Genomic DNA, 25,235 nt, shown 5'->3' with positions numbered 1-25,235 from the left:
GTAACTAGAGAGACAAGGGGAGGTGGCTTTTCTGCTTGGCTTGTGGATGTATGGTTGTAGAGGCAGAGGGCAGGTGTAATTGAGTAGAGAGCAACCTCCAGTGTAGCAGTGGAGGTGTGTTTTGTGGCAACATGCATCCTTCTTTCTGCTGCTTGAACCTGGTCTAAATATTTCTGCTGTATTCCAGTCCAAGCAACTGGAATTGTGTGCAGCTGCCTTACTGTTAGTGGTCAAAATTCACTATTCAAGCTGTGTATAAACATTGATGAGGTTTCAAATAATCCTAAGGGGAAGGTCCTCCTAGCTGTGTTCCAGCACCAACTTCTGTGGTTCAGGTCTTCAAAGTTCTTTCTGCTAAATCACGAAAGAGCAGAGATTTGCAGTGATGGTTACTTAGCTTTAGAAATCAGATCTGAGACTTTGCCTGGTCTTGCAATGTTAGCAATTGGGCATTTGAGGAAAACATTCAATATCACACAGTTTATGATTCCTGACGTGCTATGTAGGTCCACAGGTGCCTTAAAACTTCTGACCCTGCCTCAGCTTTGGGACAACACAATGACAGAGGGTGTATCTTGTCCACGTAATGCTTCTCCCAGAAGTTTCATCCTGAGGTGTTTTTCTGCCTTAATACAAACATGCCTTTCCTTGGTTTGATCTTCAGTCTCTCAGTGCAGCATTGAGCCACATGTAGATGAGTATGTGCAGTTAGATGGGTAGGTCTGTACCTCTGTGTTGTCTTCTTAATGTATTTGCTGAAGTTATTCTAAAGAGATTCAAGTTTTGTAGACTATGTAGCTTCATGTTCTAAGTGACATTTCTTCAAGAAATATATTAAAGGATTTCTTGTAAATAGAAGACTTATTCTTTGGCACAAGTTTTACATTTCTTAAAAGAATGTCAGGAGAAAAACATTCCTGCTTTTACTTTTAAAAATTACACTTGTCTCTATTTTTCAAGTAGATAATTAGCTTTGGATGATTTTGTAGCAGCACTGTTTTAATCATCTGAAGGGTGACAAAGCACATAGACTTGGCAAAATAAAGCAAAATTATTAAAAAAAAAAAGCTGATTGATTCAGCTGTGTTCACCTGTAATAAAAGGTAAGTGCTTGATTGTGATGCATGTGTGCTTAAATGGGGACATTGCTTTTAGTTGGCCCCAAGTGTACAAGTCTCACATTTTAGCACCTGCATGACAGTCTATATGGTGCAAAAATAGGTTATATTTTGTTTGTTCACACAGGCAACAGGATGAAGATTTTCCAGGAGATGGAATATTTTTCGAATCTTTAACTATGTAATCTCTGTCTAAAATAAGACATACCAGTTTAATTACTTACCCAAAAAATGATTTTGTCTTTCTTTTTTTTTAATTTCTTATTATATTTGTTAGCTCTCAGGCTTGAGAGATCACAGAACTGTTAGGGTTGGAAGGGACCTTTGGAGATCATCTAGTCCAACCTCCTCGCTAAAGACTGAGAGGATAGAGAAAAGGAGAAACAGTAATTTCCTGAATTTTCTCATTTTTGTGCTTGCACATGACAGTAGGAGCACTCGGGCACTTGGTAGAAATTTATAGATTAGCTTGGAAACATCCTGCTCTATACCAGCTGCTCTCAGTGTTCTCCTAAACTGAATGCTAAGGATGCTATTCAGTGGCTTATGTCTTGCTGGGATTGCCACCATATCGTAGTACTGCCCCTTATTTAATCTATCTTTTCCACACCTTCCTCCAATGTTCTTTGTACTTTGAGAGAATTGATGAGTAGGAGATTGTGGAGGAAAAAAGAGGATGATCAGTGTCCAAAACTTCCAAGATGTAAAGAAGCAACTCTGTTAATTATTCTTTCCTCTTGTGTTTGTCATCCATCTCCTCAAAAAGACCCTGTACTTGGTAACTCCTCCTTGAAGTATGAGAAACAGTGTGTGGGCTTAAAGAGGACAATAAAAGGCAACTACTTCAGGGAGCTGTGTTACAAATTTCAGGGTGTTGATAATAGAGCATCACAGAAAGATTAAACTTTGCAGTACCATTTTTTTCTTTTCCTGTGGATGTGTGGCTTTGCAGTATTAGAGGCCAAACCTGCCATGGTGCCTTTCCAGGCTGGCAGCCTGTGCAGTAGAATATCCTGTGGAGGCTCTGCACAGCGATTCTTCTGGAATTACTGATGTTTTTCTTCTTATTAGCTTTTCTGTCAGTGCCACACAATTCTGAAAAATGGTGCTAGAGCCAGTCAGCAATGCAACACTTGGAGAAAGCTGCACTGACAGTAAAGGGGTATTTATGTCACAAAGCCAAAAGCCCCGGAGTTTCAGGGATGGGTGGTCCAAAACAGCATCCTAGCTCAGCCTGTCATGTATTTTGTATAACTGAGCTACAGCATGCTCAGGGATCCTGGAGGATTTGCATAGCTCCATATTGCAGCTTCAGGAGCCAAACCTTTGAGCATTGCTTAACAGGCCAGCTTCAGGAGCCAAACCTTTGAGCATTGCTTAACAGGCCAGCAGTTTCTGATCTGTGGTACAGGAAGTGGTGGAAACTTGCATGGTATTGCTTTCCCTTTTTTTATTATTATTGCTCTTATTGCATTAGAGAGGCTAAGCAGACCTTAAATACTTCATGTGAAGTAGCACTTGCTTTGATAGAAGAATTTATCTGATGGTAGCTACCTAGTCCCCTTGAACAAGGAAGCTTTGATTCAGGGAATGACTTTTGAAACCTCTGATAATAGAGTTCTCTTGGTTTAGTGTCTCACATAGGTTCCTGCCAGTGAGACTTCCAACTTCCAGGGAGTGATAGGTTCACATGGAAAAATGCCATTGCTCAAGATGTCATTAAGACCTTTGTCCAGACTGAAACCTGTGGAGGTCTCATGTCTCATCTGACATCTGTGTCCGTGGATGAGGCCTTAATGCTGTCAATGAGTGCAGTTAACTGCAGCAAAGTCTTAGGTACAGCCTTAAAACTCTTCTACCTAAATTCAAAATGGGAAAGAAGGCTGAAAAGTGTTTGTATTTTTTTCCCCCAGAGAATTAGCAAACATTGCTTTTGTTGCCAGATAATACTTTTGTGAAGCTTTCCTGATGATCTCTTCCCAAGTCCTTTTGTCTCCTTTACTGTCACAGCTTCCCCAGGCATCTCTGGTTTTCTTCTGAGCAGCCTGTCAATCAAGCAGCTAATTCTTGCAGCTTACAAGCGTGTGCCTGTCTCTCCCTGAATCACTCCTCTCCTGAATCCACCTCTTTGGATCTTTCTCTTTCACACAGTTAACTGTGAGGTTTTTCTTGCCCTGATACACTTTGCCCTAAGATTACTTGCTGTGCACTTTTACCCTCTCTTTCCCATTTCCTGTTCTTTAAACTAGTCTGCTGCATTAGCAAGCCACCACAGTGCTATTAACTTCTCTCCTTTCAATACCACATGCTAAGAACTGCTCTCAGGTTGGTGTGTTAACTGGAACTCATATCCTGTTGATGGTCACATCGATCTTTGCCTTGCTGAGAGTCTTCATTCCCCAGCTCTGACATTTCCTCTGTTTCTGTCTGTCATCTTCTAAGAAACCTCATACCTCACAGACAAGTTCTTCCCATCTATGTTCTATTTTGAGCTCTGCTTTTACTGGATAGCGATTTAACTTTAGCACTTAGGCCACTGCAGCATTTCTGTGTATCTTCTGCGGAATTTTTCGTTGGTTGGTAGGCCTGATTGGGGCATATTAGCACCAGCAGGCTTCATCGTCTCTGCAGTTTTAGGGGGAAGCAGTTGCCTTCAGAGAGGTGATTCATGACACCTATGTCAGCAATTAGCTCCTTCTTAGCTTAGGAGCCCTGAATCGCAGTCGGCCTGTCTTCTTGCTGAGAAAGTAGAAAATACAGTGCATTTTCTGACTCTCCTGCACATTCTTGTTAATGTAGTCTATTCAGCCTCCACATTGCATGTAAGGGGTAGCATCGATTGTAGTCATTTTCAACCTATTAAAGTGATCAGAGGTGTTATAGAATTTTAAGGCATGACTTTTTAGCTTCTATTCTTAAATATTCCTTTATTCCTGCTTAGCAGGCGGCATCTGTAGGAGGAATAAACAGATTTGTTTCTTTAATGCAATATTTTAAGTTCCTAGTTTTTCTTTTCTTCCCGCCCCCCCCCCAGTGGGAAATTTTTCAATGGAAAACTTAACTCTACGTGTTTTCACCTTTTTAGTACCTCAGTTACAGGGTTTTAGCCTACACTGGTATGGAACATTGGAGTAATAAATCTGAAAAGGCTTCTCTTAAGGCAAAAACCCCAAAAGATCACAAGTAAGATACCAAAAATACTTTGCCTTCCTGTGTGGAATTCTTTTATGTGGGTTAAAAATTATTATTTCCTTTTCACTCTCTTACATAGCCACTAATTGCTACTGGTGTCACGCAATGTTTGTTACTATTTATAAGAAGGCTCAGGCAGGTCTCAGTTATATTTTTTGAACCTGCAATATGTTATTTTTTGTGAGGAAGATCTAGAGGGAAAGAGCTGGTAGAAGAAATTTGCCCCACTTTTGTACAAAAAAAGGCTTGTGCTGACTAGCTACTATAGTCTATAAAAATACATTGTAATCTGCAAAAATAAATGCTAAGCTTACTTATATGAAGCTGACAAAGCATCATGTCTTTTTGAAATAGTGTTTGGCCGGTATTTGTGTGGTTGAAGCCTATTATATGAATTCCTAAAAAAAGGAAGGTTATTTAGAAACTCTGTCTAACAGGTGCTTCTTGAACCTTACCCTTTTTTAGACCCACTGTAAAAAAAAAAGACACCCATACTTTTGAAGCTGGTTTAATGTGAGGATAGCTTTTACTTGTCTTTAATTTTAATGTGTCCATTTCTCCATCTTACCCACAGCTGTAACACTGAGTTACAGCCTGTGTATTTTAAGAGTCCTTCCACAGTTACTGGTGTGGGTCACGTAGTTTCCATGCTCTGTAGCCTTGCTCTTTGCTCAGCTTGCTGTCTCTGTTCACTATTCATTTAATCAGCAAATATTAGTATAGTGTATACTATTTCAGAAGGCCTTTCATGGAGGGTTATTAGAATTGGTTTTCCCTGGAGCAATTAACATAAAATTAATGCTATTTTGAATTATAACAGTCACTGAAGTATTTTTATACTACCTGTCTTTATGGCTCTTGATAACTTACGCTTGTATTAGTGGTTTTGTATTTATAGCCAAGTCTTCTTTAAGTCTTCTTTATCTCTAAAATGATTTCACAAGTTTTTGAAATCCTCAGCCTGCAAAAGAACGTAGTTCAGAGTGCAGCTTTCTATGAATGTGACTGTCATTTAATGAACAGTTCTTTGAAGAGTTCTATATTGACTAGAATCAACCTCACAAGATTTGGATAGGAGATAAATGGATATCTTCCTTCCAAAACTAAGCATTATCCCAGAATTAGGTAGTAATACCCTGAAAGAAAGCTTGTCCAATATTTAATGCATTAGTTAGAGATTAAGATTTAATTCCCAAGACTTTTTGCATGATGTCAGGCAAGTAATGAATAAAATCACTGCAAACTGAGTGAGGTGGGACTTGTGCTTCTGAGCCTCAATCTCCTTCATTCTTCCATTTGAAAGAAACCAAAACAACAAAGCACAACCATCCAGACCTACTTCTCCCTGCCAAGAAACCAAAATGGATGAGCTGTGGGAAGGAAAACTTACCTTCCTCTGTTTTGGGTTAAAAACTGTGTGGTGATCGGGAGAACAGGTAGTGAGGATAACATGGCCTGTTGTTTCCCGGATCTCTGGGTCCATTCTTTTTCTCTATCCTGACTCTGTCTCAGGTGCAAAATGTATGCCAACACACCTGTGCTTTTCTCCAGACTAATCTCAGTGAGAAGAAAGCCTTGGGTCTCTGGCCCAGATGAGACTGGAAAGGACAGCTGCAGCTCCCGGAGGTGCAGGGTGGCAGGACCTGTGGGCTGTGACCACTGTGAACCTCATCAGGCAGCTGCAGGAGTAGCCATCAATTCCAAACAGCTGAAACACATCACAGACAGAAACAGAAGAAGCTGGAAGTAGGGGAGACCAGGTTAATATGAAATATATGTTTTATTGCCTTCATAATATAAAAAGATGATGTCAGTAAACTTAACAGCTGTGCACATCACTTCTGTGTAGCTGGAATTGTATGGTGACTTATATGGATCTGTTCAAGGGCATGCCATACATTTGATGGGAACCTGAGCAGATGAAGGCTTTGTAGAATCATAGAATATAGATTTGAAAAAAATACCTTTAAGTAGCACAGTTACCATTGTTTTTCATTTAATCATAATATCTTAATGCTGATCATGCTTCTAATACAGACATAAATATTGTTAGAGGTCAGTGAGACTCCAATGCCTTAAACCTGGTAAACAAATGATGCAGTGTCTTCAATTATTATCTGCCCAGTCTAATTCCCTTAAAATTCAAAGAGTCAAAGTCCTTTCCAAAAACACTGTATGATGCAAACATCTGTAATCTCTGGTTTCACTTTAGGCATGAATACATCCTAAGCAACAAGACCTTTTACCACACTAGAAAGTGAAAATTATCTGAAAATACATATAGCAATGTATCAGTACATACTTATGGATTATACAAAACCAGATGAAACTGACTGAAAAAAAACCCAGACAACAAAGCAACTCATCACAGCACTGATATATCACCTGGTCTTCCAACAGATGCATGGAAGATTTCATAACTGGTGGGTCTTTTGGGGATGGTCTATATTTTTATGTATCTGTCAGAAAAAAAAAATCATTTATTTATTAAGGGGAGTCTGAATTTTTTGAAATCATTATTATTTTTATTATTTTACTACCTCTCTAGGTTTGCTGCTTTGTAGTTGATTGTTCTTAGAATAAGACATATAACCTTTGACATTAAGATTTTTTGAAATCCCCTTAGAAACACCGAAGTGCTACTCCTAGTCAGCTTTTTCTCTGACCTAATTTTAGGAAAAATCCCAAATGATCTGAAGTCAATTAAGTTCTGAATGTCAAAATTTAGATTAATCATGAAAGAAACACTTCCATTATCAACACATTTAATAAGCTTTTCCACCTTGGGCTCCCACTGGATACACAACCCAGCAGTACAGTACCTTAGTCTTTTGAGTGGTCCCATTGATTATTTGGTGCCATTAATCTGGGGAATAATTTGCAGTGCACCATAAATACATAGCAACTTAAAAGTTGTGAGCTTGCTAATAACTCTTTCTGACTGGATTGTTACATAATGTATTTCAAAAGAAGAAATAAAGACTTTTGAGGGAGAAGAAAAATGGTTTAACTGTGGCATTCCTATTTATTAGATCTTTTGCTGATCAACATACAATTGGGACCCTTTTAGCATTTTGTGAAGTGCTCTAATACACTGTACTAACAACGGGACTTTTCTTTTGCATTGCAAAGGCAAAGAATGCCAAAAATAGGAATAAGAGAATGAGGCCCCTAAATATGTCTAGATAGGCAGTTCCTTTTCATGGCCTTACTAATAAGGAACATATTGGAAGATGATTTCCCTGCTGAAAATAGGGACTGGTTAACTTGAAAAAGGGTATGGATGAATTGAGAAGATAAGAACAAAGAATTAGAAATCTGTTGTGCAAACAGAAATCTCATATTACAGCTGCTCTTTCTTCATGTAAATGAGGAGTAAATTTTATAGGAAATGCTGCAGAATAGTCATCAAGTGTCCAGCTTTGCATTCAGCTTTACTGGTTTTTGATTTGGTTTACCCAGTGCAGCAGATGGTACTGGGAAAACAATAAGTCTTTGCATCGACTTTCTCCAGCATTGACAATTGTTCTTTCTGGGGCATTTGAAGAACTTACCAGTCATAGATAGCCAGCATGAGATCTGCAAGTCCTGTATTGTGAAGACAAGAGGAAAAACTTCAGTCTGAAAATGTATAGAGTGTATTGAATGAGCAAAATGAGTGGATGTAGAGAATACTCATCAGAGTATATAATTTTGTTAGACAATGTGAGGATCTGTGATAAGCCAGACAGTAACATGTTTGCCTCAAAATGAGTTTATGCCCGGGTCTGGGTGTCTCTTTTGTTAGGATTCACAGGTCAATATTCAATTGAAACGATTGTGTGAGAGCAGAAAATGGGGCATGCTGGTTTGTAACAGAGAGGTAGTTGTGCATTGTAGAGAAAAATAAAGATTGTTTGGATTCGGAAAACTTGTGTCTATGTTGATAGAACAAATTTTCATTTTCTTGGAAGCCTAGGGAGACCAGATATTTTCTGACATGTTTTCTGTTATCTGAGCTGAACTCTGTGGTGTATATGTAAGATTGGAGATTACGGATAATTCTGCACTTGGACTGTATTGGGTAAAAACAGGAAAAAGCAGAACTCTGAATATAAGGGAAATGAGACCGCACACATGGTAGTTGCAAATGGTGCATCTGATTATCAGGTTTAATGTGTCATTAGGGTCTTGCTGACCTTTTCTGTCAATGCAAAACATGGGCAGATGTTAGTATTAAAAAGAGAGCAGAAGTGGATAGATGTGAGCAGGCTGGCTGCCAAAAGATCAGCTGACACTATGCTGACATCAAGTGCAATCTGGGGAGTCCTTCTTACCCAAACAAGCTTTCACATGCAGCAAATGTCAAATGCAGGAGCCACAGCAGTGTCTGTAAAATAGTCTCATATGGTCAGTACATCTTTGTTGCTATGAGATACACATTGTCCTTGTCTCGTTTGGGCTGATTTCTTTGATCTTAGTCTCTCAGTGTCTGTTGTTTCATCTGCTGAGAACAGACCATAAAGAGGAACTGGGCATTTGTCTTTTGCATTTTCACTGGATGTGCAGGAACTACTTCCCTCCGAGATCTGCATGCAGTGTGTTACAGGAAGATTCTCACTTCATGGTCTCTTCCCAGTGCTGGCTATGTAGCTTTAGGTTGTTAGAAATAGAAAATATATTTTACGTGGGTCATAGCTATAGCAATAACTTGAGGAGGTTGTCTCAGTGAACACATGTACTTGTGTGATGGAAATGGTTTCCCATAGCCTCTTAAAGGTTGCTTTGCTAACTGCTTTTTACAGGGGTGCAGGATGCTACCAAGACTTTGATGGATGATGTAGTGATGGTAAAAGTTAAACTGCTGCAGTGTGTCTTGCTATTTATCTTCAGAAACCTTCAGATAACTCTGAGGAGTAAGTGCATTCTCTTCCCTCCTCCCATACCTAATCATTAAAGCTCTGCTTTCATGTGTGGCTTCCTCTGTTCACTGTCTATGCAGGATAAAGATTCTTGTTCTGATGCTTTTCCCAGTAGGAGTCTTAATTTTCCTGAGAAGCAAACAGTGCTGTTGTCATAGCATATCAAAATACCCACGAAAGGTAATTAGCTGGAAGAAAGGAACCTACTACTGAGATGCACCAAAAGGGAAGTCTGATTGTTAGGTGAGCAAGGCACTGAAATCTAGTTTCTGAATTTAGCTTTGGTGTGGACATGTGTCAAGTCAGTTAGCTGTGTTTGTAAGATAATGCAAGAAATATTTATCTTCTCAACTTTTTGTCTATATGTATTTTAAACTACATACTCCTTCTGGAGTGGGTGTCTTCTGTTCTCATGTGTGCATAGTGCTCACCTCCATACATGGCTGCTTCCTTTCAACAGTAAAGAGAATGTGAGTCTGTTCAGGAAATTAGCTCTGTTTTTTGTTTTGAAAATGTGTGTCAGTGCTCCTCAAAAATTAGTATCTGAAATCCCAGCTTTCCACAGGGCTCAGGAAAAGAAGGCTACAAAACATTAGGATGCAGCAGAGAATGTAGCTGTTGGAAAGATGACTGGAAGGCTAGGATGGTGAGGGCAGAAGGAGGATACTGGCAGTGGTCCTCAGTCTGCTTCTCTTACTTTCTGCATTGGGAGCCACCTCTACCGTTGAAGGAAATGAATGCTTTTTGTATTTTTCCATTCCCTTCCCTCCCCAGGACATTATAAGCTAAGAAGAGGGTGGCTCAAGAATGAGAGTAGAGGTTGGTGTTCTCAATAATGACAATCTGGACGATGAGCTCTCACGAGAAACTAGTTTAATAAGAAATCTGACAGTCTGGAATAGGCTGTGGGAAACCATTTCCACCATTGCTGGATTAATGATGACTTCTAAAAAATTTCCAAACAAATTCCTAGAGACAGGAAGGTGATGAGGAGGAACAAGGTTCTTGAGTCTAGTACCATTTTGAATAGGTAGTATAGAAAAGCCTTTCCTATTTCCTAAAAGAGAAAAGGGAAAAACTATCTGTAGTCCTTAAGGAGTGTATAATAGTCTACACTGCCTCTTAAAGCAGAACCTCTTGCAGCAGTAGTTAGTTTAGAAAGCTGTACTAAATTTCTGTTCAAGATTTCATCCCACATCTGTGCACATTTACCTATGTTGGGGTAAGAAGCTTCAGATTTTCCCACTTTTTAACCCATGGTCCAAACCATTTCAACTGCAGAAGGTCCAGCGAAGAAGAGTGATCAAGTAGGCAACGGGAAACTGCTGCCTACAGCAGCTAAATCACTTCTGATTTGTAGATGGGGTCATTTGCAGGTAAGGCAAGTGTGTGCATTTTACCCAGCGTGTGTTCACTTTTGGTGTGTTTTATCACTTTGAGGCCTTTAACAGCTCTTTTCTTTGAGTCAGCTGTCATGCACATCTGTGCTCTTAAATGGACAGCAGCACAAAATTGAATGTAGATATACAACTGCATGCCATACATATTAAACCAGATAAACCCCACAGCTACACACACCTAAAAGGAAAAAAAACCCCATCCTCCAAATCCCCAGACATTTGAAGTATGATCCAATTTTGTCTTCAGTTTTGTCTTCTCTGGCTGTGTAACAGAGGCCTTTTGGACCAAGGCCTTGCTGTTAGTTTTCCTGTTTAAATTCTCAGGGGTCTTGGTTTGTTTTTTTGTTACTGCTCGGGTTTTTTTTGTGTGTGTTTGGGGTTTCTTTATCTGACATGCTGTGGTTTTTAGCATTCTACTGCCTATTCAAGCATTTAAAACACAAAAATAAAGCCTTGAAAGCTTGACAGGAGCAAAGACTCAGTGTTATTAGTGAATTGGGGAAAAGGATGGGATTCAACAGAAGATTTTCCAAGCGATAGAATGCTAGTGTTTTTAGGGGAAAGAGTTTAATTCAGTGTACCTTCACAGATACTAGCTATTCTTTATTCCCCTTGTTTATATTATCTCCACGAGCATGCTTCAAGAATTGTTTTGCTCAGCTTGATTCCTTCTCATCTCTTGATCCCTGCCAAGGCAGTGTTCTTGGCTGCTTTGAGATACATGGAGTAAACATTCGCCATCAATAGTATGAAGTTTGTTCAGTGGTTTTACCAACCAGATTCAGTACTAAAGAGTGCTGTGCACGTACTTGTATTGAGCTGGCATACTTTTCATGTGATTGGGCTTTGCAAAAGAAGTTCTTTAAAATGAAAGAAACCCCACAGGACCATGAAAGTCATGCTTTGATATTAGCCTTTGCATGAGAATTCTCAACACAAATCTGTTTATCTGGGTGATAGCCAACTGGATATTTGCTAAGTATGAGGAAAGATGTTCTGCTGTAAATGCTTTGACATAAACCAAGTGCTGTTTTTCCCAAACTGTCTGGGATGTTTATATGAATGACTGTTAATCAGGTCTTTGGATTTTAATGGCATCGTTCCTTGGGCCAGCAGCTTCTTTTGACAATACTTGCTTGATTCATCCCACCATAATTTTTTTCCATGTTAGTAGTAGTAGAGGGCTTCATCTACCTCTGTGGAAGTCTAGATCTGTTCAACACTGCAGCTGCTGTGCCTTTCAGAAATACATGTGATCAGTACAGCATAGCATATCAACACTGTCCATCGTTCAGTGCCTAACTTTGGCTTCGTGATGCCTGCTCTCAGGTTTTTGTGGTGGGGAGTCTGGCAGGCCTGTGAAATAGGTAATCAGAATGCTTCTTTGACTAGGTGATCAGTGCCTAGTGACATGCATAGCTGTGGGGGGAGGCTGCTGGAACTCAACCCTAAACTTGTTGTAGCTATTCTCTTTTCCTCTAGGCTCTTCTCCCTTCTAAATTGGTGTCAGGCACACAGGATTTCTGCTCACGTGCACCCCTTCCTACAGAGTTCTTCCTACAGTTCTTTCATCTCACTGCATTTGAGACTAAATTTGCCCTCTCCAGAGTACTTGATGAAATCAGAGACACTTTGCTATAAAGTTGTCACAATACATGGATATTGCCCAAACTCAATAATTTTGTTTTAGAATCTTTCCTGGGGTTTTTTAGTTCTTCTTTTAGTCTTGATGTGAGGTGTGAGCACACAAGTATCTTGTAATAGCACATCACCTCACATACCACAGGATTGACTTGGTTTGCAGAGCAAGCTTTTGCATTCATGATAAATATATTAGTGCTGAAGAAAGAAACAGAATTGCTATTCTGGGGGGAAAAAACCCCCACAAAGTCCAAACCAAACCTCCCCCCGCCTCCGGTTATGTAGAGGATGAAATCGAACTTGCTGTGAAAGAATAAGCTGGGGCAGTCTGTAGGCACACACGGATACACAGGCAGACAGCGAGTGCCTGTGCGACAGAAAGCAGGAGCAAGAGAGCGAGAGGGAGCCTTGAAACTTAAACTCCTCCTGCAGCTCTGCATCTGCTCTGAGTCACTGGTATGACTCACACTGACAGTGTTCACGTTAGCTAGCGTTCAGATGGAGCAGCTCTGGCAACAGAAGAAGCAGGTTATATTATTGATTACCTGCTGCAGCAGACAGTTGCACCAAGATTTTTTTTTACGAGCGCAGATGAAAGGCAGGAGGCTCTGCTGAGCACCATTATTATTACTGTTGTTTTCATAAGGTAAGAATTCCTGTTTATTTACTAGAAAAATACATAGAAGGGAATTTGGAGCCTGTGAAGTCTGAATTTCTGCTGCTGTTATTCTCAGAGGATGCTGATCGTCGGAGCTGCGTTGCTGCAAAGCTTTGTCTCGACTGTTTGCTGTGCCATATGGAGAATCATATGGCTAATAGGCAGCGTGAGTCCTGGGAAACAAAATAACTATATTCTCATTCATTGATGTTATGTAAGGCATGGCAGCCATGTTACGGACAGAAGACCTCTCTTGAAGAAACAGTGCTGCTAGATGGTAGGGCAAGGGAAACAAGTAGTTTTTAAGCAGCTCTCTGTTCTTTGGAGAGCGCTGCAGTTCTCTAGTTCTTGCTTAAAGCTGCATTTGCTGACTTCTGAATTTCTGTGTCACTAGAATAAAAATAAGTGGCATTACAAGTAGCCAAAGAATTGTTTACCTTTAGAATCACAGTGTTGTTTTGCCTTCAGCAGTCAGGCTGAGACTGTGCATGTGATCCATGCAGTGCCTGGATGTAAACAGTTTCTTCGAATACTGTAAATGATGCTTCCAGATATTGAGGTAGTTTTCATCTTGTACCACTAAAAGCCCATATATCTATCTATATATACACACACACACACATATATGTCCTGTTCTTATAATTAGTTATATGCAAAAAGTGGGACATATTCTAGTTTTCTAGTTCGTGTTGACATATGCAGAGTGGGTATAACATTTGTTTTTTTAGTGGCCTTACTGCTATTTTATTCACTCTGATGCTGTAATTTGAATGTAGTTTTGACTGGTGTTGCTTATTATCCTCATGTAGAGTTCACTGAGTCTTGAGCCTTTGCTATATTCTCCACAACAGATTTTATAAGTTAGGGATTCTGTTTTTGAACTGCAATAGTGGATTTATCTTAATTTCTTTTTTCTTTCCTTTTTTTAGTCCCTCCCCGCTGCCCCCCCCCCCCCCCATTTATTTTGGATTTGGAAGGCAGTGTCCTTTCAAAGTGCATGTTACAGTGAGCTTGGCAGCTGCTTTTAGTAACAAGGGAGCCTGTTCTCTTGTGTGTTATTTTCAGAATGAGAAAATGAGGGTATTTTCAAAACCCACTCATTTGCTAGCTTGCTTTCAGGTACTTGAAACTATCACTCATTTCCTTATAGAATTTACATAAAAATGACCACTGACTTCTCATCTCAAAAAAAAATGGTGCTGCAGTAAGGGCATTTAAAAATGACAGCATGCTTTAGATTCTTCTGTTTGCTAATTTATAGCATTTGCTGACACAAGGTGTTTTCATTGCTATGATTAACTAGATTTGGTGTTACTTTCTCTTTTAAAATACATTACGTTTCTTAATAAAATGTAAAGTAAGGTTTGTTAGTGTATTTGTGGTATCTTTATACTTCTTGTGACATCCAACTTGGAAAACTATAGTGTGAGAGAAGCTTTTCAAACAATGGCACTCGGGGGCACTCATCCCCCAGAGCAACATTTTGGTGACTAGTTTTAATTATTTATGTTTCTGATATAAAATATTTCTCATGTTACGGAATTATAAATGCAAGCTAGTTTTCACAACATTAGGGTTGATTTTGGGATTGTTCACTAACAAACTTCTGGCACATGACAGTCTTTCCTTCCCCTACCAAATCTAAACAAGTAGAAATAAAACAGTCTTTGCAGTCTTAATTTTTCCACTGATTTGTATCTGAATTATTGTTTTCTAAGATTCTGTTGGAATTGTGTTTGCCTTCATGATTGCCTTTAAGCATATATGAATTTACAATACGAGTCCTGTATTATGTCAAAAGAGAAGAAATCATTTATTTTAATAAAACTCAATTATATTCATTTAAGTTTATGTAATTTCTTTATTAATGCATTGTGGGTGCAGTTAAATAATTAACAGTTCATGTTTTAAAAAGACATTTGAAGAACATGCTTAACATCCAAAAAGCAGGATGACAGCCCCTGAGTCAACACAACCCTGAAGACATCCTCTCCCTCCTACTTGTCCATTAACTCTTTGTGCAAGAGCTGCCTGCCACAGAGAACTCCCTCTGATTCATGTTGTTCTCATGCTGCCTGCTATGTCCCTCTGTCTGCCTCTGGAATGCCATTAAGTGGAAAAGAATGTCAGATGAAAGAAGAACACCAGCCAAAAAAAAAAGAACAAAAAGTCCAGTCTTGCAAGATAGCTAGACAAGTTGGAGAGCTTCTGGGAAGAGCTAAGGCAATTTTAGTAGTGATTGTTGAGTTACTATCTCAATAATTATATACCGTCCTTGGGATATATTAACAAGTTACAACTGAAAACATAAATATCCAAGGTAGGAGAGATTTGTGCAAGGAAGTGATCATATCTACCTTAAGTGCAAAGAAACCAGATATATTTGATCCTTCTGTGCTGGGACTTTATAGCAAGTATAACAGGTCTTGTCAAAGCCTGCCCTCTAGGCACTCTGAAAGTTAGTTTTTGTTACCTTAGGGTGGCTTTGCATCAGGCTGCAAAGGTAACAAGTGCCAGCAGCTCTGGGGATTATTTCATGGGTACTTTTGACAGGACTTGAACTGTGAGAGTTGATGATCTCCTTGGCCTTTCTTTTCTGGGAAGCCAAGCAGAAGATCCCAGCTTACTGTTCTCCACTTCTGTTCCTTTCCTGTGGGATACCATGGCTGTTTTTCTCATCTCTGCATGGCTCTACAGAGCCATGTTTTGTTATCTCTGCCCTCGCTAAAGGTTTTTGGAACTTCCTGCCGAAATTTAGGCTCCCTTTTTGATTCTCACTTAAGGTGCTCTGATGTAACCTGTTTAATAATTCTCTCCCCTTGGTAGTTTTTCCACGTAGGCAAGCCTTAAATGATGCAAAGCTCATGTAATTTAGCTCTTCCCTTTTGCCTTTGTGCTGCTTGTGTCACAAACAACAAAGTGGGGTGTTCAGCTGTCCTTTGTTTTTTTCCTTTGTAAAACCTGGTGCTTTTTTTTCTGTGGCTTATTTTGTGACCATGCCCTAACTTTGTTATTCTGAGCCCCTTTGTCAGCCTTCCTGGCACTTGGGAAGCAATGCTGCTGGATTAACTCTGATCTCTTATATGTTCTGCTTTCTCAGTCCTTGAACAGAAGTTTCAAAACGGACAGTGGCATCGTCCTTGGGCATGTTGTTCTACCTCTCCTTGCCGTAACAGGCGGAAATGACTCTGCAGGAAACACAGCTGTTGCTGTGGGTAGAAAGTGGAGAAATGAGGGGCATTCGGAAAATAAATAAAGCATTTCTACAAAATTCTTGAAGCTCTGAAACCTCTAATGAGGGGAAAAAACACTTACTCTCTTCTTTTACACAAAAGCAACTTCAGCAATGATTTATAACTAGCCTTGCTAAATGGCTGGTGTAGAACTTAGGGGAAATCCAATCTTGTAATTGAAATGAACTTTTGTGAGTCATCTTTAATGTGGTTGATTTTTTTAATTGTATTACAGTTTAGCCTAATGATCAACCCAAACGGTACCACTGCTGTGTTAAATGCTCTGTTTTACACAGATAAAAAAGGACACTGCAGTATATGGAAAAACAGCAGTATATTAGTGTTTGTGTAGTACATCCTTGTTACAGAATAGAACAGAACAGCATTTCTGTTTTCAAATTGGAATTTGAAGTGGAGGGAGGGAAGAAGTTTGTATGAGTTGATTCTTTTTTCGAGTTTTTGTTTCTTTTTTTGCATGTTAGAAATAAGCCCATGTAAACTGAAGTAATACTGGAATAAAATCCTTGCACATGAGCAGTATGAATAGCACTGTTTGCAATTCTGAACCATCTTGTTTGTTGGAGAACTCTTTTTTATTTGAATAATTTTTAGAGATGACAATTGTTACCTCAGTTATTTTTGGGATCTTATGAATGTGTATGTGTCTAGAGGGCATCCCTTTGGTCCCTCTTCCTGTTCTATGAAGAACAGGAATCTTGTTTAGGTTAGATTTGTTAGCTGGTTTTAAAGACGAGGGGGAAAGAACTGTTAAATCCTTGTTTCTAATGTGTCCTGAAAAGCTCTTTATCCTGGAGCAGTTCAAGCGGGGGGATGCAGAGAAGCGGTGAACACGTTCTGTTTGCCCTGGAAGGCCCAAACTGTTAGAGGGGCTCTCACCTCATTGCATTGCATGAGCTTTTGTACCACACAGAAAAAGTCACAGTCTCAATTTTTGTCTGCTGAGACCTCTGTGTATTAAGCATGTGCTAGTTTAAATAAAGAGTGAAGGGTACAGCCTATACTCTGAATATAGCAATGATGGTCCTTTCATTTGCCTTCAGGGTCTGAGCTTCCGCTTGACTAGTCCTTCATGACTGTGGTCTCCCTGCCCTGCTCTGGAGTCAGAGCCAGTGTAAGGATTAGAATAGTTCATTTTGCTCTGGTTAAATGAGATTATAGACAGGGTTATGATGATATGTTATTTCTGTGCAAAATTCTCCTGGTATTTTATAGGGACCCAAATACCTGGGATTAGCTCAGTTTTCATTTCAGTTTGTTGCTTTGCCTTTTAAAGCAGCAGACTACCTCTGATTCTACTGTATTGAATTAAATACATGGCAGTGAATTGGTAGGTTTGATATCTCACATAACTGTAATTTGACCTTCTGTGCTCAGGTGAAACACAGTTTAAAAGAAGCAGGTTCATGATCCTTAATTCAAATTTACTTCTTAGATAAATAGTTGCTAGTGCCAGATGGCAAAGCAGCTACAGGCAGAAGTGAATAACAGAGCATGTTTATTTCTGCAGGTTATTTGGGCAGCAAATCTGCTTTAAAAATGAAAAAAAAAAAAAAAAAAGAAGAAGACAGCACTGCAAGGTTAGGGATTGTACTAAAAAGCCAATAATTTCATCAAGTTTCCTGTGTGTGCTGGGTGAATGTATTATAAGTCCTAGATTCATAAAATAGAAACTGCTGTAAAAGATTTCTTCTGTCTCATTTCAGAAATAGACGCTAATAGTCTGACTTCAAAGCAGAAGATTTATTTTTTCCCTGGCACCGATGTTATTTCTGTCAAGCAGCTGGGAGGGTTTCTCCTAAGGACATATGGACCAGCATGGTAAAATGTTGATCCATTTCATGCACATAGAAGGTCGTGAAATAAATAATCCTATGCTGGCAGTGTCGTCTGTTGTTTCAGGAAAGCTTTCAAGAAGAGGTCTTTTGAGCTCTGTACGACAGCATGGAGGATTTGTATGAAAAGGATTGTGTCATGAATATTTCTGTCACTAAATAATGTGACTGTAAATACATGACATAAAAATGCATGCAGCTAAGCTGGCTAGAGTGAGGTCTTCCTGTCATAAACCCCGCGAATGTGGGTGTCTGGGAAAAGTTCATCAAATTATTCTCTGTTCCTTAGATAAGCGGATGACTTTCAATTTTGGTAAACAGGAGGTAGTGAGTAATAGGAAGAATGTGGCCTTTGTGGTTTTGCCTACATAAGAAAGATTTCATACCATTATCCCATTGCTTTGTAGATTCTGATGAAAACATGGTATGAAAAACATTGATCCTTCTACAGGATAGTGATTTTACGCAGAAAAGTTGCATGGAAAAGTGGCTACTCTTTTGCTGGTACATGTGCAGTGAGGCAGACTTGCAAACTAGACCAGAAATGGACTTCGTAAAGAAAGACTAATGGAGAATTAGATGGGATTCTCTTGGCTGCTCTCCTATGAATTCTGCAGTTCAGCTCGGGAATAGAAGGGAACCAGGACAAGTTTGATCTCAAATATATGAATTTCAGAGAAATTGCTTGTTGTCTTATATCAGAAAATAACTTGAGAGGGCTTATGTTTGCAGATTGGTTATTTTTAGAATTTATAAATTAGCCTAAGAATTTATACATCATGTAATTTGCTTTTTCCCAACACTAGGTATTGCTTGTTACTGAGCAGTAGCAAATTAAATAAAGTTTTAGTTGTAAGTTTGTCTTGAAGTGATGTGGTGTCTTATAGAGGCTCCAGTGAGAAACCCCACTGGGCTTTGCCATCTTTACTGAATGTTCACCAACAATTTTTACAATCAATTTATCTACAGCACTTTTACTAAAATACGTGTTGACTGGAAATATCCACTTAAGGATGTAGGCAATGTTATAAATTTGAGTAAGAAGTGGGAGTTGAATTGAAGGGAGTTGTGTTTGACAGCATTTAATCCATGCTTCGATGGTGGTCTCTGGAGTGAAACCTGTGGTCTCTGGAGTGAAACCACCACTACCATTGCAGGAGGAGCCTCAATAGGCTTATTTTGATGAGCTCCACAAAGCCATGGCTGGAGGGATCAGAGTGAAATACAGTCAGAATTGTCTCCCATGGCACAACATTAATTTGTCACATTTATTGCTATATGGTGCAATTGCATCCTATTTTGTTGCCTGCTTTTTACTGGCATCTTTTGCGATTGAATGCTCATGAGTAATTACTGCCTTTTGAAGACACCATGTCATTTCAGTGCATGGGGATATGGAAAGGAATGAGCACCTTCAAGGTACAGAGAGCAGTGAGAGGGGGGACATGGTTGGGCACATGGAAGGATAAACTTCCATTTGCACAGGGAGAGCATGAAGGAAACAGCTGCTTTTGTGCTTGGAAGTGAGGGGAGACTGCCAGCATCTGTGTGTGTGAACTGAGGAAGGGAGGGCCTTGGCTTCGATACCCCTGGTGTCTCAGTTTTTACTTCCTTGTAAATGCTTTGTCTTTTTTGTGAGGTGCAAGTATTTCCTAATAGCTCAAGAAGAACTACATGTTCTTTTCTGTGCTCATTGTGGGATTTATATTTCAGATATGTAAACATCTCAGCCTTTAATTTAATGGAAAATCAAAACACGTAACACGGGCCCACTGGTAAGATTTTATTGAGGGCCAAAAAAAATCTGACACGTGAAAGAATTGTCTCTTTAAAAAAAAGATGGTGTCTTTAAATATTGGTGTCTTAAAAGACAAATGGAGACCAGAACACTTACCAGTGAAGTCCTGCTTAGATGGTGTTATATTTGTGATGAGGAGACAAGAACGTCTCAAGAATTTGACTTAATTTGTGTGAAGATTTTGATACCCCTTACTATCATGAGCAAGACATCCAGGATAAATGGAAAGAGCCGTTTCTTCCTGGCACAGTGCTGTATTGTCACTAGCAATATTTGCAGACATCTAAAAGGCTTCTTAGAAGGGATGTGTTAAATAGGTGTTTGGGAGGGCTTTGGTAGCTGATGGCAAATGTAATCGTTTGCAGCATTTATTTTTTGAAAGTATGACACCTTTCCCAACTTCCTTACAACTTGCACTTCCCCCCCCCCACCATTCCTTTGTGATTCATATTTCTGAGACTCAAGAAAACAATGTCTTCACAGTAGATTTGTGACTATTTATATGCAAAAATTAGTAATGCTACCTAGATTTCCTTGTACTGTGCTGCACCATTCATGGCTGGAGTGCCCAATGTTGCCATTTACATCAGCTTTCAAGTTGCTTTTCATAAAATATGTCTGCATTACAAGGTTAGTGCAGTAAAGAAAACCCTTGCTAATGGCAATGACATCTCGGCAATTTGTGTAAAACTGAACACCCTCAGAAAATTATCATTTGGTTACACTGCATGAAGGTGATTTTCAGCCATTTCTACTTGGATGCTTAATTTTACAATGGAATATTATCTGGCCTGAAAACATTGCCTCCCACAATAAAAAAAATTAAAGACGGGCATGAGGCGATTTGGTAGCTAAGTAAGACATGTCTTACTGTGACACTGATGAATGAAAGAAGGGAGTGAGAATTTTAGATACTGGACATCATTAGTTTACTGTAAACACTATTCAAAACTGTTCAAGTTGGTGGACCATGGTCTTGGGGTTATAACCTTATCTTTTCTGCATAAGAAGGTAATAGGTGATTGGATTGGATACTGCTTGTAATATCAAACCACAGCTTCTCTTTGGTATGTAAAATAGAATATGAAATACAGGATACACTTGTTCAAGCCAGTTTGACCTTGAGACTGTCTCTTTTAATCTTCTTCTCCTGTCTTCCCATTTTGTAGGACTGCACTCTTTATCTAGACTGACTTGTGGAGGTGTGTACGTGGCAGTGGTGAGAAACGGACCTAATGTTGAGGCATGCTGTGGGTTCTGACTCTATATTTGTTCAACCTGGGGAGATAATTGCTGTGTACTGTGGTTTTCTTTCCATGAAAATCAGGTGCAGAGCAAGGTAAATTGTACCTGTGTTTCTGTCCAATAAGAAGTTGTGACTCGTTGAGGAACACATCCCAGCATTAGGAATGTTAAAAGCAATCAGTGATAGTTGCAGATGTGTGTTGTCTTTCTTCACAACCTGGAGCTGAAAATAGATAAAACTTTAATGTTGTTTAAGTACAGGTTGCATACATAATGCAAACAAATCTGAAATAATTCTGGGGAAGTCAGATCAAGACAAGGCAAGTTTCCTCTTTTTGTATAAGGCATATTTGGATGTAATGGTGATAGCATCTTGTGTAAGTTAGTACTGCCAAAAGAGTTGCCAAATTGATCATAATGATAATTTGCTCAGAATAAAGTGAGTTTATATTCTTTAAAATCCGAGACTGTTATTTCAAAATGGGGAGTGAGGAAAAACATCAAGAAATCGTCATCATGGCTAGGCTTAGCAAATGAAGATTTGAGAAGGACTCTACCCACGCTTGCTAAAAGCGTGCTGATGGCTAAAAAGGCCAATGCGAGATAGACAAGTCTGGTTGCAAAAGGCACAGTGGAAAGTCTCCTTACGCGGTATCGGCAAGACACGTTTTTTTCTGCGTTGTCTTTTCTCCTCAAGGATGATTCTACGTGTGTTCTCAAAAGCAGCAGCAGCGTTAAAGATGGTGTGTCTCCAGGCCTCCCGATCAGAGGCCAGGGTAGACCAGTGGTGGTGATCAATATGGCCAAGGATGAGGGATTGTTTCAGGCAGTCCTTGTATCTCCTCTTCGGGGCTCCTCTCTTGCGGTAGCCAGTGGCAAGTTCCCCATAGAGCACGATCTTAGGGAGGTGGTAGTCCTGCATCCTGGAGACGTGCCCTGCCCAGCGCAGCTGTGTTCTCAGCAGCATGGCCTCAATGCTCGTGACTGCTGCCTGTTCAAGGACAGATGTGTTGGTCACATAGTCAGTCCAGTGGATGTTTAGGATTGTATGGAGGCAGCGCTGATGGAAGTGTTCTAAGAGACTCAAGTGATGGCGGTAAATGACCCATGATTCAGGCCTATGTAAAAGAGTAGACAGTACAATGGCTCTGTAAACACTAATCGTATGTAGTTTGTAAAAGACTTCAAAGAATGCTGTATTTTATTTGCCACAAGGCAAAGGAGAAGATCAGACAGAGCACAGAACGACACACCTTATATTCTGCTTTCTGTCTGCTTGTGACTTGTAGCAGGGGTCATAGCTATTTTGACCTAGAAAAAGAACGTGCTGCCTGGGTTTGTAGGCTGATTATTGAAAACATGAGCCTTTAAAATACGTTTACGGGAAATGTGTTCTGATTTATGTTGGGCCTGACCACTTGCTTTGATTGAGCATTAGTTTGCAGCTCTACAGTCGTGTGGTTCATCCTCAGCTGCTTGTCTACTGCAGAGGTTCTTGCTCCTCAAATCTGAACAGTCCTTCCCCATCTCAGTTCTGTCTCTTTTTTTTTTTTTTTTTTAAAGAAGCTGAGGTCATACCAACATGCCAACATATGCAATTTTGCTGACAGACAGGAGGAGGGGAAAAGTGAGGACAAGCAATGGGAGACAATAGCTTAGGTTAGCTTAGCACATCTGTTGGAGTGTACTTGGATAAAAGCTATCAAAGCTAGGCTCTGTTCAAAGTAGCTTTGTTTTTCTGTGTTTAACTAATAGACAAAATCAAACCTGGTGTCATGGGTTGCAGGTACCCTTCAGAGATGTTGTCACCACATTTAATTGCAATTGAAAAGGATTAGTCATTCCTTACTTCTTGGAATGATTTAGCTGCTGTCCAGTGAGTCAGAAAGAGGGAAGAAGGGAGGGTGGAGGAGAAAGTGAGGGATTTCCAATGGGAGCATGCATACGCCCTGTTATTTTTACGTTTGTTTTTTATAACACTTTGATACTTCTCCACAGAAAATAATGTTATATGCTTCACTTTCTGCAGTATTTTGGAATAATGGTGTGGTAGATTTGATAGGGAACGGGTGTTCTCCTTAATTTGTGTGGAAACCCTTGTTGCAAGTACAGGCGATTGGGGAGGAAAAAAAAATCTCACTAGATATCATTTCCTTACAGCAAAGGATCTGAGTGGCTTTTAAAATCCAGCAGTAAGCACTTAAGGTTTGAACTGCCATCACCAGTTGATTGCATAATAATTTCTGTATGGTTTTAATTAAGCAAAACCATGCTGCAGTCTTTAATAGAGTCTTTTTTTCCCTGTCATCATCTCTTAATGCAAAAGGCCAAAGGCAGGACATGTCAAGAAAATGGTGCTTTGGTGTGGTCTGCAGCAGTGCATTACCAAACTCTGCTATGGTTTTACTGCTGTTCCAGGACAATGTAATGTAAAAACTCTACCATATAGGGTGGGAAAGGGGGCCTTGAGTTGATGTTCAGTTAGAATTGTTCATATGCAAGTGCCGTTGGAGTCTCTGGGGATCTACTACCTGGACAGGTACTACTGGTCTTCAGTTTAGTTGTTATGACTAAAACTAGCAGTTTGATGACTCTCGATCAGGCACCAGAATTGGAGTGCCATTAAAACGTACAGAAATGTAGTTGAAGAACCAAAGTTGCTTTTAGAATGGGGTGCAGAGCAGGAGAGCATCTGCAGGAGGGTAGAACTCACAGAGATAATCAGTAGGTAGGTTTTACCTGCTCTGCAGAAGTTACAGTATTTTTTTAAGAATCTTACTGATGGGCTACTTTTAAAAGACATCACTAATCTCAGTGCAAATGTTCTGCAAAATGGGTATGATTTCCTGAAGGTAGTGAGCAAGGTATGAATATAATTTGGCAGCAGAGAAACTCGATGTAGTTACTAGGTCACACTGTGCCTGTTTTACAGATATGTGAACTGAGCTACAGAGTTGAAAGGGAATTGCCTGTGGCCATAGAACTTGTCATTTTTTGTCATAGTGTTGTAAATAGAGTTTTTAGATTCCTTTATCATTTCTGCCATGTTAATTTCTTAATTTTAAATGAAATGAATAATAACTGACCAGATTTAAGTATTTATGTTAGATGTCCTGAAGGTGAATGGTTGTACAGTATATTACAGGATTATAATGTAGCAGGTCCTTGATCTTGTGACTGGGGTTGGCAATAGCTTGCCTTGTGAGTAGCTTTCATGGTGTCTAGGAGCTTTCACAGTACATGCCCTGCTTTTAGAATGGAAAAATAAAAAAATAACTATACTGAATAAATACAGTCGAAGTTATAAAGGATACCAAATTGGAACTTTGTGTGCCTGCACTGAATTTACCAAAATAATAATGATTTAAAATAGCATATGACTTTTTTGCCAATAATTTGCATATCATATTTAACCCTGGAAAGAGCTCCATATAATGTCAGATGCCTCTGTCCTCATTGAGGGACTCTTCAAAAGCCAGGATAAGTAAAATGCTTTGTAACTTCTCATCTGAACTGACAGTCCTATAAATGAACCTCAAGTTTGTTCTACCTTCACTTTGGACAATGAAAAGAGATCAAAACTTGAGCTGCTTTATAGCCCACTTCTATGAAGAGGTATAATTTTGTAAGAAATTTTAGATGGTTTGCTAATGAGTGCAAGGAAGGATGGGGCTGGATGGAGTTTCTTGAGTTGTTGAGTCTAGTTTTAACAGTGTCATAAAGCTCCTATTATATGGAAAATAAGTTTTTACTTGGCTAAACTAGCTTTCTTGGTTGCTATTATTCCAGTTAGGAATTTAATTATTATTTAAGTATTATTTAATTATTTTGTTAACACCCTATTTATCTTGGTGCTTTTTTCAGTTCTCTGGTGTTTAGCCCTTGTCATGTATCTCTGAAGAGCAAATTGTAACTCAGCTTCCACTTTGCTGAGCTTACCAAGTTTTTGGAGAAGCTACCTCTTCGTTGTCCTCATAAGCCTTTCCCTACACATGTGATGGTGTGAGATGGACAGTGTTTAGCTTATTGTAGCCAGTGTTCCTGACTTAGTCTCATTGCTGCTTTTTGTAGTGAGAAGAGCACATTGGCTGGTACACCCTAATGCAGCATCTGCCCCTTTTGCGACTGCCTTGTGTGGCACGGAAGTCTTCTTTCTTCTTGTTTTTTCTCAAATGATGAACTCCCAAATGGTAGAG

General features: G+C 39.5%; 1 protein-coding gene across 22 annotated transcripts in view; it reads left to right on the top strand.

Moving 5' to 3' along the window:
* Positions 1-25,235, top strand: part of INPP4A (inositol polyphosphate-4-phosphatase type I A) — a 122,865-nt gene that overhangs the window by 22,236 nt on the left and 75,394 nt on the right. For 6 of the 22 annotated variants that reach the window (XM_050332230.1, XM_050332235.1, XM_050332241.1 and 3 more), the window contains exon 1: positions 12,702-12,898. The exons of 2 other annotated variants lie outside the window; for them this stretch is intronic. The gene's annotated coding sequence lies outside the window, so the exon portion shown is untranslated. Of the gene's footprint in view, positions 1-12,698; positions 12,899-25,235 lie in introns of those variants that run through there. 14 more of the 22 variants (XM_050332248.1, XM_050332245.1, XM_050332236.1 and 11 more) reach the window with 8 other exon arrangements.

Source organism: Myiozetetes cayanensis, unplaced genomic scaffold, assembly GCF_022539395.1.
Source record: "Myiozetetes cayanensis isolate MyiCay16 unplaced genomic scaffold, myiCay2020 scf5-8, whole genome shotgun sequence".
Taxonomy (NCBI): Eukaryota; Metazoa; Chordata; class Aves; order Passeriformes; family Tyrannidae; genus Myiozetetes; species Myiozetetes cayanensis.
Note: the sequence above shows the minus strand (reverse complement) of the source record. Positions and strands in the feature narration are given on the sequence as shown.